Consider the following 14,992-nt stretch of genomic DNA (forward strand, 5'->3'; position numbering starts at 1 on the left):
AAACCTGGCGGCCACTACACGAGGCTCTAGAGGGTTCGTATTTTCGTGTACAACGTTACCGGCTGATGCCGTTGGAATTGATTGTCGAAATATATTTTTTTATATCTTTTATTATTAAGCTTTGTACTTAAACGTAGTTTTGTTTCGGCTTTTGCATTTCTCAAAGTTTGATACCGATATTTCATGTATAAAAAAAGTTTGAACGTTCAAAAAATTTTGAGGTTTAGAAAAAAGATGAAATAATTTTCAGTGAAGTTCCTACCGAAATGCAGTACCTAAACGTACTTTATTGTACTCTAATACATTTCCCAAAGTTTCAGCTCGATATTTTATTTACAAAAAAAGTTCTTAGGTTCAAAAAAACATTCAGAGAACCGAAAAACTGTTGCCGGTAATATAGGTATGTAGCTGTGTCACATGCCCTTAATTGCATTCTCGACAAAATTAGTGAGTCACTGGCATAACCTATATTTGATGTTTACACTCTGAAATAACTCTCGACGTTGAAAATATATTAAAATAATACATATTTAGCCTTAAGCATATTAACTGAAAAACCAGTACAATAAATTCATTCATTTTTATTTAAACTGGGTTAAGAAGCATCTCCGATTTCGATTCCAAAGGCATTTTGATCTATGATAGTGTACAAAAACAGCTGTGTATGCCAAGTTGGGTGAACTTTTTCTAAACCCCGTAGTCGATTCAAGATCACTGTGTCTTGAAGTCATTCCTTGGCTGAATGCTTCGACGACAAATTGTGTTTAATTTAAATAAACTATATGACCAAATATCAAATCTGCGTCAAGACAAATTATATAAAAGTGATCTTTTATTCAGACCTCTATATAAAATCGCGACCCATGCCAGGATATTTTGGATTAATACATTATTCTAATCAAGTATCAATAAGAACCTTTTCTACGGAATTGAGATCAAGAAATCACAAACTGGTGTGAATTAAGTAGGTTCACAGTGATTTCTTTTCTAGAAGAATCAGACTAAAATGCGACAAGTCACCCATGCAAGTTAGCACCGTTATAATTGCAGAATTCACGAATTCTAAAATCCAAAGCTGTATCACTTTCGTTTCAAAATAGACATTCTTTTCTTTAGAAGCACACTTGAACAACACAAGGAAAATCTAAGCTACTCAGCTTAAACTTCAACACGATAAGTGTGAGTTTCTTCAACCGCAACTAGAATACCTAGAACACGTTATTATGAAAAACAGAGTGAAACCTAGCCCATATAAGTCATCTGCCGTCCAGAATTTCAAAAGACCCGAGAAGCATAAAGAAGTCATGTCTTTCTTGGAACTAGCTGGATATTACCGAAAATTTATCAAAAAGCTTCACTACGGTATCTAAACCTTTGATAGCACTGGCGAAGAAAATCCAACCCTTTATCTGGACGCCATCTTGCGACACAAGTTTTAAAACGTTAAACGATGATTTTTTCGCTGCACCAGTATTAAGATATCCTGACTTTAAGGGCACATTTACTCTAACCACCGACGCAAGTAATGTTGGACTGAGGGCAATTTTATATCAACAGGACACCCAGCTTGTTACATCTTAAAAACCCTAAATAAACCTGATCTAAATTTTACCACTACCGAAAAGGAAACACTAGCAATCGTCGGGACAGTTAAGCGGCTTCGAAAGTATCTTCTCGGACATCAATTCATAATATAAACGGACCATCAAGCTTTGACGGGGCATTTCAACGTAAAAGACTCTTATTCCATGTTGATAAGACGGAGATTTTAGATGAAACAATACACATACAAGGTCGTGTATAAAGAAGGGAAGGAAAATATGGCAGATGATGCGCTTTCGAGAACGCACCTTATTTAAGATGGAAATTTCTCAGCGGTCATTTTTCTACTTGAATTTTGACTTCAAAACCAAAATTTAACCACTTAAAAAAAATTTCGAATGAAAAAAAAATTTTATTGCCAAATTTCACACATATGTAATTAAAACGATTGGAAGAGAAAGCCAAAATCATACCAAATAAATGACTGCCAAGGAGTCGACGAGATTGATACATTATCATCACCATCGTCATCAGCATCATCAGACAAAGATAACGAACCAATTTTTGAAAGATTGCGAAATCATTAACCGACGGATGAAAAACAAATTCCAAATAATTATGCAAATCAGAAAAGGAACCAACTGCCTAGTAAATTAAAAATAAAACCTATCGCCAACTGAAAGAATTCGATTAAAATTAGCAAACAAAAAATTTTCTCTTTGCTAAGAATCGAGTTACATACTATGATGAAGAAAAATAGGTCCAAGTCCTCTAAATCAAAATTAAACCTTTCGCCAGAAACAAACTTGATAACGTACTTCAGTTTCAAATGGAATATCTCCTAATAAAAATTACGAAACGTGTAGGCATCGGAGATATGTTGAATTTTGTACTACAGACAAAATTCACAGAACCTACACTTTTCCTGTGTGAACAAGCTGATAAAAAATGGAGTGAGGAAGAGAAACAATCTCTGTTAAGGGATGCAGATGGTAACGAGGCCACTGGTCACTTTGGCGAAAATAAAACACCCAAGAGGCTACACGAACAAACATCTTGGGAAAATATGGAGAAAGACGTAACCGAATTCATTAAAAAATATGAAGCATGCGACCAGAAAAACTAACTAGAATTGGTCTTAAGGTTGAAGCAGTCATTTCGGGAATACCGACGCAGCCGAATGAGAAGATCGCGATGGACATAGTTGGCCCATTACCGGAAACAGGGAATGGAAACAAATATATTTTATCCATTCAATATGTACTCACGAAATATATCATTCTTATAGCACTATGAGAAACGACGAGCGAAAGCATACTAACGAACCTACTACATCATTACGTTCACATATTTTCTTCTACAAAGTACACCGAGATCGAGGCGCTAATTTTGTATCGGAACTGGTTTAAAAATTTGAAAACCTTCTTAAGAATCAAGCACATCAAAACTACTGCTTTCCATCCACAAAGCAATGGAGCTCTCGACAGAACTCATGGGACAGTTAAAGATTTATTCAAGACATATATGGCCAATAACGAGACGGAATGGGATCAAAACTTGAATCAAATATGTTTATCATTTAATACCGCAGTTCGTGAAAGTACAGGTGTGACACTGTTTAAAATGACATTTGGAAGAAAACCCAATTTACATCCAGCCTTAGCAACAACCACATCGTTAACCCTACTACCATTATCTTAAACTGCTTATTTTATATTTTGGAAACTATTTTCAATAAAGTAAAGATCATTAAGCGAACTCACTTCTGGAGAGAAAAGACAACAGACATTCTATCCTAGTTAGGCACTCCGTTAATCCTTATTTAAGTATTTGCACTTTCTGAATGCGGAATTTGCTAATTAATTTAAAAAACTATATTCCAAATCTCTGAATTCATCTATTTTATAACACCAATAAAAAGAAGAAACGAAATAAAACTACAAGTTGTCATCAACGTACTAATGAGAGAGTCTACGATCGATTTAGAGAGTAAGTGTTAAGTTAAAGCTGTTAAGTTTAGAAGGCAGCAATCTATGCAAGTATAAAGAATTTTGGGAGAAATTCACTCTAAAAGTGGAGCTATTAAGCTAGAAAGAATAAGTAGAAATGATCAAGGTTTATAAACGCACTCTTCTAAAAGAGAATATTTTCGTAGGCGAAGAAAAGATAGATATCACTCTCATCGCCCCGGCGGTGTCTCGGCCTTAAATTCATTCCTTTATCTGACTGCTGCGCCGGCAACTTGTGTTTCGTATAAATAAATTATCTGACCTAATCGACGAATCTGCGGCAGGACAAATTTAATTAAAGCTTCTTTTTATTCCGACCGTCACATATCACTTTTTTAATATCTGACTAATCGCAAACTTTGACCAATTCTTAATATTTATTAGCCACTATATTCTACCATTGGAATTATTGCCATTGAGCGTACCCATTGCCTCCTCTTTTACTTCTATTTCTGAAGTCTTTATCGCTCCTATCATTTTTATCATGCTCATCCTCTTGTAAACTTTTGAGGTTCTCTTCGTCTTCTCCATACTCATCATCACCTTCATCTTCTCCTTCGTTTTTATTTCCCTGCTCTTCGTCAATGGCAAGCACTGTCGTTAAACGAGTAACCAATTTGTCTTGGTTACCCGACGCCTTCAATTTTCTCTTCTTCAGCTATTATTTCAATTCTGTTAAATTCAAAGTATGAACTTTATCAGACAAGAGTTTGCCTTTACCTTCACTCTGTGCACTCATTTTAATAAATGATACTTTCAAAAACTTGTAAACCAATTTCTTCACAAATAAAACTGTAACTGAGTTAATGCTTTGCACAATTCTTTACACTTTTTCCGAAAATTCACGTTAATCCTGAAAGAGCCCCCAAAAATTGTGGGATTTATAATCAATATTTCTAGGTTGGTGTGAAGATTTCTGTATATTCAGATAAAGTGAACAGCTATAAAAAATAACACAACAACTGAAATAAATGAGTGAGCACGTCTTAATCGTCTTATAGTATTTTCGTCGCAACACTGATTTCGAGCAAGATCATGATTCACGAAAAGCCCTGAAGTTTATACTTCATCTATCATCTAGTGGTTGATATGGTGTTATGAAGTCTCATACATATACTCTCTCAAATCTATGTCACTTTATAGTGACATAGTATTTTTCACGGTTTAAAAAGTTCTTTTGATCCTTTACGATATCTTGTACCATTTCCGATAAAAATGTTTTAGCTTGTATTAAGCATATAGAATATCTAAAATATCTAAACAATATACTGATAAAAATATTTTTTTAGATACAGCTGTTCAGCCCGAATAAAACTCACAAGACATTTTCCTTGTGATAGTACAAATTCAACATAAAATTGACAAAATTAGGCGATAAACTCTGCCAGAATATAGAACTTGATCTTGAATGTCTCAATTAGGTCAACAGTTGTATAATATTAAGGACAAAAATTGGACTTTCTTAATCAAAGCAGGAAATTCAAATACGCATAACTTTATAAACCATTTTTTTCACAATTTGCAAAAATAGGTATCAACTAATTTTCTATAAAAAAGTAAATATTTTGTCACGGAGAGATTCTTCGAATAGAAATGCAGAACCTGCCTACTTGGAAATGGATTCGGTCTATAAGTTTCTGATGCATTGAATAATCTTACCAAAATTAAAGTGAATATAATCTTCATTTCCCTCAATTAGGGAAGTGCGTAGCTCCATTAAACACAAAAATTTTATTTTTAGGTGTTTTCCCTGAGTAATAAGAGACAACTGTGGGCCGACTGTAGTCCTACCCCCACACGTCGGCATTTGCCTAGACGTCTGGCGCCTATCCCCAATCCTCGTCTATTTGGGCAAGTGAGGGCCCTGCTTTACTAGACGCTTCTTTCTGTTTGAAGTCTATACATTGAAAATAGGAGGTTGAAAGATAATGCATATATTTTACCGATAGTTTATTGTGCTCTACTTCAGGGCTTATCAGAATTTAACCATTGGATGACTTAGTTGCCATTGTTTATCACAAAAACTAGGCCAAACGGCCTCCAATCATTTTTCGTCAAGGTTGTCCTTTAACAGGTCTCTAGGCAATCAAACTCCGTCTGCTTCCGGCTGGACTTTAAATAAATTTTATTGTCCACGATAAAATGTAAATTAAGGAAAAACATTTTATTTAATAGCATTCATATCATTCAAATAATTAAATAATTAATTTAATGTTTATTTATTGAAACAAACTATACTAGAACTATTTACTGTAGTGAATTATAAATCGCAAATATTATATGAAATAATAATGTTTATTTGTAGCTTGTAGCATTTTCTGTCTGAAATTTGTAATTGCTTAATCATCAAAAATACTCATCAATACCTATGCGTTAAGTAACTGTAAACTCAATTTTATAAGTTTACGAGTTTACTCCTTATTTTCGCTAATTTCGTTCTCCTTTAATACTTATACTTATACTTATCATTTTATACGCAGTGTCATATATTTTCAGAGATTTACTTTCTGAAAAAAAAATATTTTTGCCCTCTTGTAGATATTGCAAGCAGAAATATTTTCAATCATAAGCATTTTTTTTTTAAGAATGAATAGTTTTACTAATTTTTGTCCATTATTTTTTTTTAGTAACGTCTAGTTAAACTTTGCAATTGCGCTTGAAATTGAATAGCTAAGACTATATTATATAATAGCTAAGACTAAGATTATATAATTTTTAGGGAAACGAAGTAAGAAGTTTTGGCACTAGTATTGGTAATATACGTCAATGAAGCTTTTACCGAGATTATTTGTGTAATAAGCCACATAATAAATAATTATTGCCAAATCATTTAAGGTTTTTATAGTACAAAATTCAGCATTAATGAGAGAAATATAATTTTTTTTAACTTAAACACACTACTCCGATCAGTTCGGGGAAGAAACATGTTAATCCAGGAAATGTATAAATTTTTTTTGAAAAGATGGTTGCTGCAGGTTAAAACCATCACGAAAGAAAATTCGAACTTTTTTTTTCAATTTATTTTATTATTTTGGCCATATAATTCTCCTAACTTTTTGAGTAAACTGTTATAACAAAAAAGCGATTTCCGAAAAAAAAAACACATTTTTATTTTCCTTTCCCCTCTCATGACTTTTAAAAAAATGCAATTTGAAGTTTAAGATTCTTTGTTGTTTTTTTTTTTTTTACCTAAGGATGAATATTTGACATAAATTTCAGCCTGAAACGAACAGGGGCCGATTTGCCATGCTTACCAGACTAGACTCTTTCTAAAATTTGAAAATACAAAAAAATTCATTTCGAACGTGCAGTACATTTTTTTTTAAAATTATCTGTTTAAGGAACTTAAACTTCCTTTTGGGACCCAAAGAAGTGTATCAAAGGATGACGTGATTGGACAAACCCTTCACAAGTTGAAATTCATATCTACAGGCATGAGGCAACTGCTCGCTAAGTAAATAAATCCTCTAATGTTTTAACAAAAAGTTCGAAAAAAATGTACACCAAAATAATTTCTAGGGGAATCCATTGAGATTAACCATATAATATTTTAGTCAGATCCGCGACTTTCTGTTACGGCAATTTTTATATTTTTTCTGTATTTTTTGTAAATTCCTATTGATTTCACAGCTGGTTTTAACTGTTGTTTAAATCAGCTAAGTAGGTATTGATATGACAAATTTTAATAAATTGAAATAGAAATTTTTGGGACCGTAAATATGAACAAGAATCTTACGATCTTTAATCAATTTCGTGAATAACGAATAATCAGAAATTTTGCGAGATTAATTCATGTTTATTTATTTAATTGACACAAATTATTTCAAAAACAATGCAATAATTATTTTTAAGGATATTAACAATTTAAAAAAATGATTTTGATAATCATGAGTTTTTTATTCACGATTCCAACGGTATCAAAAACACATTTTTCCATTGTTTGCAGTAAATGGTATATTTCTAAATTATGGCAGTATATGTCATAATTTTAAAACAAGATGAGCTTTATATATTAAGAAGTTTGTCTAGGTAAAAAATTCGTTTAAATAATTGCAAAAACGCGCACAATTTACATGTATCGTACCTACACAAAACATTTTTTCGCGCAAAATTTTTTCGGAATAAATTCAAGATATGTAATTATATTTCTGAATAAACGGTTTTTGAAATTCAGTCTTCAGAGAGAGTTAAAAATATATAACGAAAACATATTAAATTCTATCAATTATAACTAATAATTTTGGTGTCTACGAATCAATTTTTTATTAACAATAAATAACAAAATGTACATAAGGATGATTCATCTTATAAGATGAAAAATGGGTTTCGAAACTAAAATACGCTCACTAGCCTAAGTTGTATATTTTTAATCAACAAATTTTAAAAAAAATTAATAAAATATCGGAAATTTTAATGGTTTCTATTGTTGTTTTTATTTTCTCATTGTCTTAAAAATACCTGTATTGAACTGATATGCATGTAGAATTTTTTTTTATAATACAATCATTATACATTATTCAATGAAAATTTGTTGACACATTTTTAACGAAAAGATTGTGACCTATCGCATGCAAATTGCATAACATAAGAAAACAAAATTCACTTTAAATCAGACAGGCTCTACACATGCGAAAAAAATTGCTCACGAAGTTATGCGCATTTGAATTTTTTGCTTCGTTTTGTAAGAAAACCCAAAAAAATTTCTTTAAAGTTGTATAAATTTTGACCTAAATGAGATATAAGGGATTTTTTTTAAATTCCGGTAGATTTTGTGGCCTTTTTGTCACTTTTTGTAGAATTTGTACTATCATAAGGAAATATTTTGTGAGTTTCATGCAGGTTAAATAAATTTTGTAGCTAGGAGAATTTTTTTCATGAATTCGAATTAACAGTACAAATCTGTTATTAACTATATTATAAATTGCTTTTCTGTGTACAGTTTATAAACCAGAACACACTTGTCGTTTGCCATTTAAATTTAATCTTCGAGATTTACCCATTATTGTGAATCTAAATTTGCGTAGAAATTAAAATATCCCAGCAAAATAGAAAAAAATGAACAAATATTTTTGAAATTCAACTATTCATTTATATATCAAATTTGGAAAAACAACTTCGAGGACTAGAAACCTATTAGCTATTTCTGCGAAAAGGGGAAAATCCCACCTTTCTTATTTAAAAAAATTTTTCTTACACATTTTTCATATAAAAAGATATTCTAGTAGTTTTATGCATAAATGAGTAAAGAAAATGTTTCGTAGAACTTTTGTAATTGTGCAGACAATTTTCGTAACATTTTTACAAATCTGTTGTAAGCAAGAAAAATACTGAAATTAGTTTTTATGAAAAAAAATATTCTGACCACAAAAGTTATTTAGCCTGCATAAAACTCGCAAGCTATTTTCCTCCTGATAGTACAAAAAATATAAGTGTGGGTTAGTTGAGAAAAACGACTGTTGGCATTTCCAGAAAAACTACGGCCATTTTGTTAATATTCAACATTTTCGAAATTTTTTATGCAAATTTAAAGAAAAAAAATTGGGGTTTTTTTAAAAACAAAGGGAAAAATTTAAATGCGCATAACTTCGTCCATAATTTTTGTTTATATATCGCTAAAATACGCATCACCCAATTTCTGCCAAAAAACAACATATTTCATCCCCGAGAGATACTACGACTTTCAGTGTAGAACCTGTCTGATTTTAAGTCCAGTTTTAAAGTCTGCGTTAAATTGTTGGCGAATTCTTATAAGCGATCAACTGCTGTTATTGGCAGCAAAATTTAATTTTTTACTCTGAGCGCCCGAAAATTTATTACAAAACATTTTAGTGTAATTTGTTGAGTGCACAATGTATTTATAGTCATCTTTTGGATGCCACTTAGCTACCTTAGACTTGGCTTTCTTCGGCACGGCTATACTTCCAGAGTCTTTAAAAGAACCATTGCCCTTATCATCAAGTACATGAGAGTTTTTTCGAGGTTGAGTAAAAACGTTCTTTTCTGAGACAATTTGACAGTGAAAAGCAATGGTAAAACCTAGGCGACAGTTTTTGATAAAATTGTTTAAAACGTGGAACTTTCCAAAGCGCATCAAACCTGGCGCCCGGGCATTAATATCTTCAAAGTAATTGAACAGCATAGTTAGTTCAGGTAAACCTTTGTATTTATCTGCATTACCTGGATCATCTGATGGAAATCCAAACATCGCACCATAATTATGGTGTATAAACTTACAATAACTTATTGTCACATAATGAACAGCTTCAATTGAGAGAAGTTTTCCTAAATCTTTCGAGTCTACCTTCGCTCCGTCAAAGGTACAATGATCTAACCAATAGTTTTTCCCAAATTCAATATTTATCGTTATATCACTGTTGCCAATATTTTTTGGGTTGTGTTTAAAAAGCAAATTTTGGAAGATTATGTTGCCTGCCTTTTTCCCTGTATGGAAATATACGTTATTGATAAGATTTGCTTTGAAAGAACCAATTATAGACTTGTTTGATCCTAGAAAAAGTGTCTCTTTCTTAGATGAATTAATATTCGCAGCAATGACTAAAGTTTCAGGCACTGCGTTACCAATATGTTTTTTTAATTCCTGCAGATTTTTTATAAAAATCACTTTTCCCTTTGAACCTCCATATGTGCCACCTTTTTTTGCGAAGCCCACCATGCCTTCTAATTTTTTATCTGGATAGGGAACTCCTTTACCACCTCCTGCAGCATTTTCTGCAAGGGATGCCTGGAAACAAATTAAAAACAGTATTTTACACTTCCATTTTATAATATTATAATATTGAAAGATAAATTTTTTCAAGAATTTGTTAGGTAAGTGCCCGATGTATCAATTATTTGAAAACACTGATTTTTCTTTAAAATTACTTTAATGAAGTATAATCCCAAATAATTTGGAAATGAATTTTCAATAATACACATGTCGAGAAGTGATTAACTAATTTATTCGTTTTTATTTGTAACGTAGTAATAATGATTTTAATTTGCAATATTCTTTCAGAAAACTTTCATTTCATGATAAGGCCAAATAATGTCAGGTCCTGTGCCTAGGAGCAAATGTTTTGCGATCGCATGACCAAAGATGAACGTAAAGCTGCTCACTGCGCTTTCTCAAAAGTCTCGAATTTATCATTTTAATGCTCGAGACCAATCTTGTAACTTTTTAGACAGACCTCTGTCTTCTGCAACTATTCTTTGGATTTCCCCTCAAATTGATCAATCAATGTCTACGATCCTCAAAATTTCTTCCCACTTATGGTTGCCAAAATGAGAGACACGCCTTTTTTCTCCCCTGACTGGATGTCGATACTGACCATTGCTTTTCCAGTCAAATGTCTCTTAGCTTCCAAACTAAAAGTTTCGAGTGACCGTGATCGCGGTCTTTCCCCGTAAATTTTCTTCTGTGTCACATGTTACTATTTTAAGTTTAATCAATGCATCCTTAACTTGAGTGTATCTCAATTCGGTAATCAACAATTTATTACATTTTTTTCGCGCCCAAAAATTATTTTTCCAAAATTCTTTCCCAATTTTATCAAATTTAAAATCCACTTTACGCAGAGAAGCTTCTCTACGTCGAATTTGCTTAATTTAGCGTGTACTTATTTGGCAGCTCTAAATTTTAATTTTGATTCTCACTTGCCATAAAACTTTTATGAATTTCATGATTTTAATCATTCCAAATATATTTATTCGTAATTAGCCAATAGCGAACTTTTCAAATTTAAAGTGGTATAAAATGCAATTGCAGATTTCAATTAAAAATTCAATCAAAATACAAATGGGAAATAATTGTTGCAAAAAAAAGATAAAATATCAAACGAAAAAATACCTATAGCTTTATAGCAGCATTATAAACATAGCCCCAATTTATTCAAGAACAGGTAGATTTTATACACTTGAGGTCGACGAATCTGGCGAGAACAAAATGTATTTTTCTTTAGAGGAAATGAGGCGATGCGTATTCTTGCGAATTTTGAAAAGAAAAATTGTTTACTAAGTTACGCACACTTGCATTATTTTCTTTGTTATTTGCCGATTTTTTGTTGAAGTTGCACGATCATAAGGAAAATATCTTTCACTAAATTTGAATAATTTACAGGAAAAAACAGGTTTTTAATGGCTTTCATAAAATATAATAAAGTCTTCTTACATGAACCAATTTTATAGACAATTGAGCTTGTGGAGTCCATAATGTCCTTAGCAGAAAAATTTCCGGAAAAAAAAATTTGGAAAATTTTTGGAAGTGACCAACTTCGAAAAGTTACTGCGCAAAAAATAGGAGAATATGCGGCTCGACGAGTACCTAAATGCCAATAATGTTTGAAAAATGTCTTTTTATGAAATTTGCGACATAAAAATTATTACAAACCATAAATGTCAGGAATCATTTCATCAGACATTGTCGGAAAAAAGGCTGCAGGAGAGTTTCGCTGAAGGAAAACTTTCAATGACGAAGTTGTTCCTGACGTTTAAGGAAAAATTTAACTGAATTTAAGCCAAATCGTTCTATTTTTTAAAAAGATATTGGCGATTTTTTTTAGCCGCGTCGGCAGTCAACTCGAGTCGACCGGCGCTCTTGTACCTACCACAGTCGTCTAAAATATAAATTTACTGCTTATAATCACCCACAAGTATCGTATTTCTTAAACGACTCTAAATTTATTCATTTAGAAATGCTGATCATTAGATTTTTAAAAGAATATTGCTTGAGATTTTTTCAATTTTTGTCACAGAGCAACAATATATAAACAAAAAAGTGGCAAATTGGCTATTTTAGCTTTGTGAAATTTTATCTCAAGAAAAAATACAGAAAGAGACTCCTTATCTGCTAAAATTATTAAAACATAACATTTCTCCTCACAATAAGCTATATAATACAAATGAAATATTATTTTCCACATATCATACCCACAAGTCTGTTTTATAGGTTTATAGAAAGTTTCTGTTTTTCCTGAAATTTTTAGCTTTTCATATAATCTCCCATTAAAGTGAGGTGGATAATTCATTAAAGTTGAAAAATTGTTTAAATTATTTATTATTTTTTTATCAATGACACACAATTTGAATAATGCTAGAAAATTGCAATTTTTTCTGAATTGTTCAACTTTCTTATGCCTTTTTCGGTTAAATAAAAATTTATGTTTTAAATTTATTAGTTCATTTGTTTTGAAGGTTACATGATTATTCTTAAAATTTTCTATGGTTTCATGTAATGTCCACAAAGTGGACAAAAAGTAGAAACTTTCAACAACAAAAAACCGCAATTTTCTAGCATTATTCAAATTGAGTATCATTAGGAATAATAATAAATGATTTAAATCATAATTTTTCAACTTGATTAAATTATACACCTGACTATAATTGGAAGTTATACAAAAAGTCGATAATTTTGGGAAAGCAGCAAATTTCTAGCATTATTTAGATTAAATATTATTAACAATAATAATAAATTATTTAGCAAATAATTTTTTAACTTTAGGATTCTATAAAAGAGACTAATATGGCGATATGTGGAAAATAATATTTCATTCGCATTCTATAGTTCATTGTGAAGAGAAATGATATATTTCAATCATTTTAGCCGATAGTATGCATCTTTCTAAATTTTGTCTTAAGATACAAATTCACAAAGCTAAAATGGTCAATTTTGTTGCTTTAATTTTTTATATACGTATTGTTGCTGTGTGACAAAAATTTTTAAATCGCAAACAAAATTCTCTTAAAAACTTAATGATCAACATTTCTGAAAAAATAACTTTAAAATCGGTTAAGAAATACGATACCTATGGGCAATTATGAGCCGTAAATTCCTATTCTAGATTTGGCTCAAATTTTCTCCATTTTTTCCTTAAACATCCACGAGTTTAACTTTAAAAGTAATTGATTTCGGTACAATAGAAATTTCCGGTTTTTAATTTTCAGTAAAAAAAATATCAATTTGATCAAAGAAATTAACAATAAAAGTTGGGCGGCTTGTCGAGCCGCACATTTTCATCCTTTTTTCTCAGTGAACAAACCACAGAGTTCAGCCAATCTTGAAATTCTTTCAGCCACTTTTTGACATCAATGCAATTATCGCCACTAAACGTATGCATTGTCGATTTCAAATCGTAGATTTCAAATTACTCTAAAAAAATACCGAGACTTGAATCGTTAGACTACATTTTTTTTAAATATAGTACGAGAAAACAAATTAGCGTAGGTTAGGACGGACGAACAGAAATTGACAGTTTCAGAGATACATGAAGAATACGTAATGAACGATGATATAATAGGCAAGTTTTCATTGAAAACCACTGATGCGGAAGCCCATAATTGAGTTTAAATTTGAAATAAGAAATTTAAAAAATGTATATATGTACACATTCATACATATGCATCCATATATACACACATGTAGCATACATACATATACACATATATGCATATAGAGATGATTAATATTAAAAACATTATTTTATAATACTCTGATAAATTTTATTAATATTTAGAATTTCAGTCTGCAAATTAACTAAAATCTTACGATATTTGTTTATAAAAATAGACTCAATAATACGTCGTTGATAAGTATTTTTTTCTGTGGCTAATATTTTAATACGTTTAAAATCAAAATCAAAGTAATGATTGAAATTCCAAGAATGTTGCGACAGTCCTGTGTTAAAATTCCCAACTTCACAATTTCTTTTGTGTTCAGCAATTCTAGTTATTAATCTCCTGCCAGTTTCACCTATAGAAGCTTTATTACAACATTTACATTTAATTAAATAAATAACACCAGATAAATTATCAATGGAATCGACGTCCTTCCTTTTTAACAAATAATTATCTAAGGTATTAGTGTTTTTAAAATAAACATTGATATTAAATTTTTTAAGTGAACTTCTTAATCTTTCTGATAGGCCCTGAATGTAAGGCAAAGTAACATTTAAATCAAATCTATTGTAAGTATCATTCCAATTTCTTTTCTTGTTAGTTTTATTACTGTTATTGTAAATCTCATGAATGCGTTCTTTAATGATGTGTTTACAAACTCAAGAGGATAGTTATTCTGTACTAAAGTTGTTTTTAATAGATTTAAATTTTCTTTTCTAAATTCAATGTCAGATAATTTTACAAATCTATCTACGAAACCCTCAATTAAACCAATTTTATGCCCAAATAAATTATGTGAATTATAGTTTAAGTATCTACCAGACCAAGAAGGTTTTTTATACCAATTGGTTAATAAATCACCATTTGGAGTTTTTATAATTTTTAAATCAAGATAGTTAATAACATTATTAATCTCACATTCATGAGTGAAATTTATACAATCTTCAATACTATTAAATGCATTTAAGAAAACTTGAATTTTATCTGACAGGAATAATGGCTAAAATGTCGACATATCGTTTGTACAAAATAGGTCTGAAATCTAAGAATTG

Source organism: Belonocnema kinseyi, chromosome 8, assembly GCF_010883055.1.
Source record: "Belonocnema kinseyi isolate 2016_QV_RU_SX_M_011 chromosome 8, B_treatae_v1, whole genome shotgun sequence".
NCBI lineage: Eukaryota > Metazoa > Arthropoda > Insecta > Hymenoptera > Cynipidae > Belonocnema > Belonocnema kinseyi.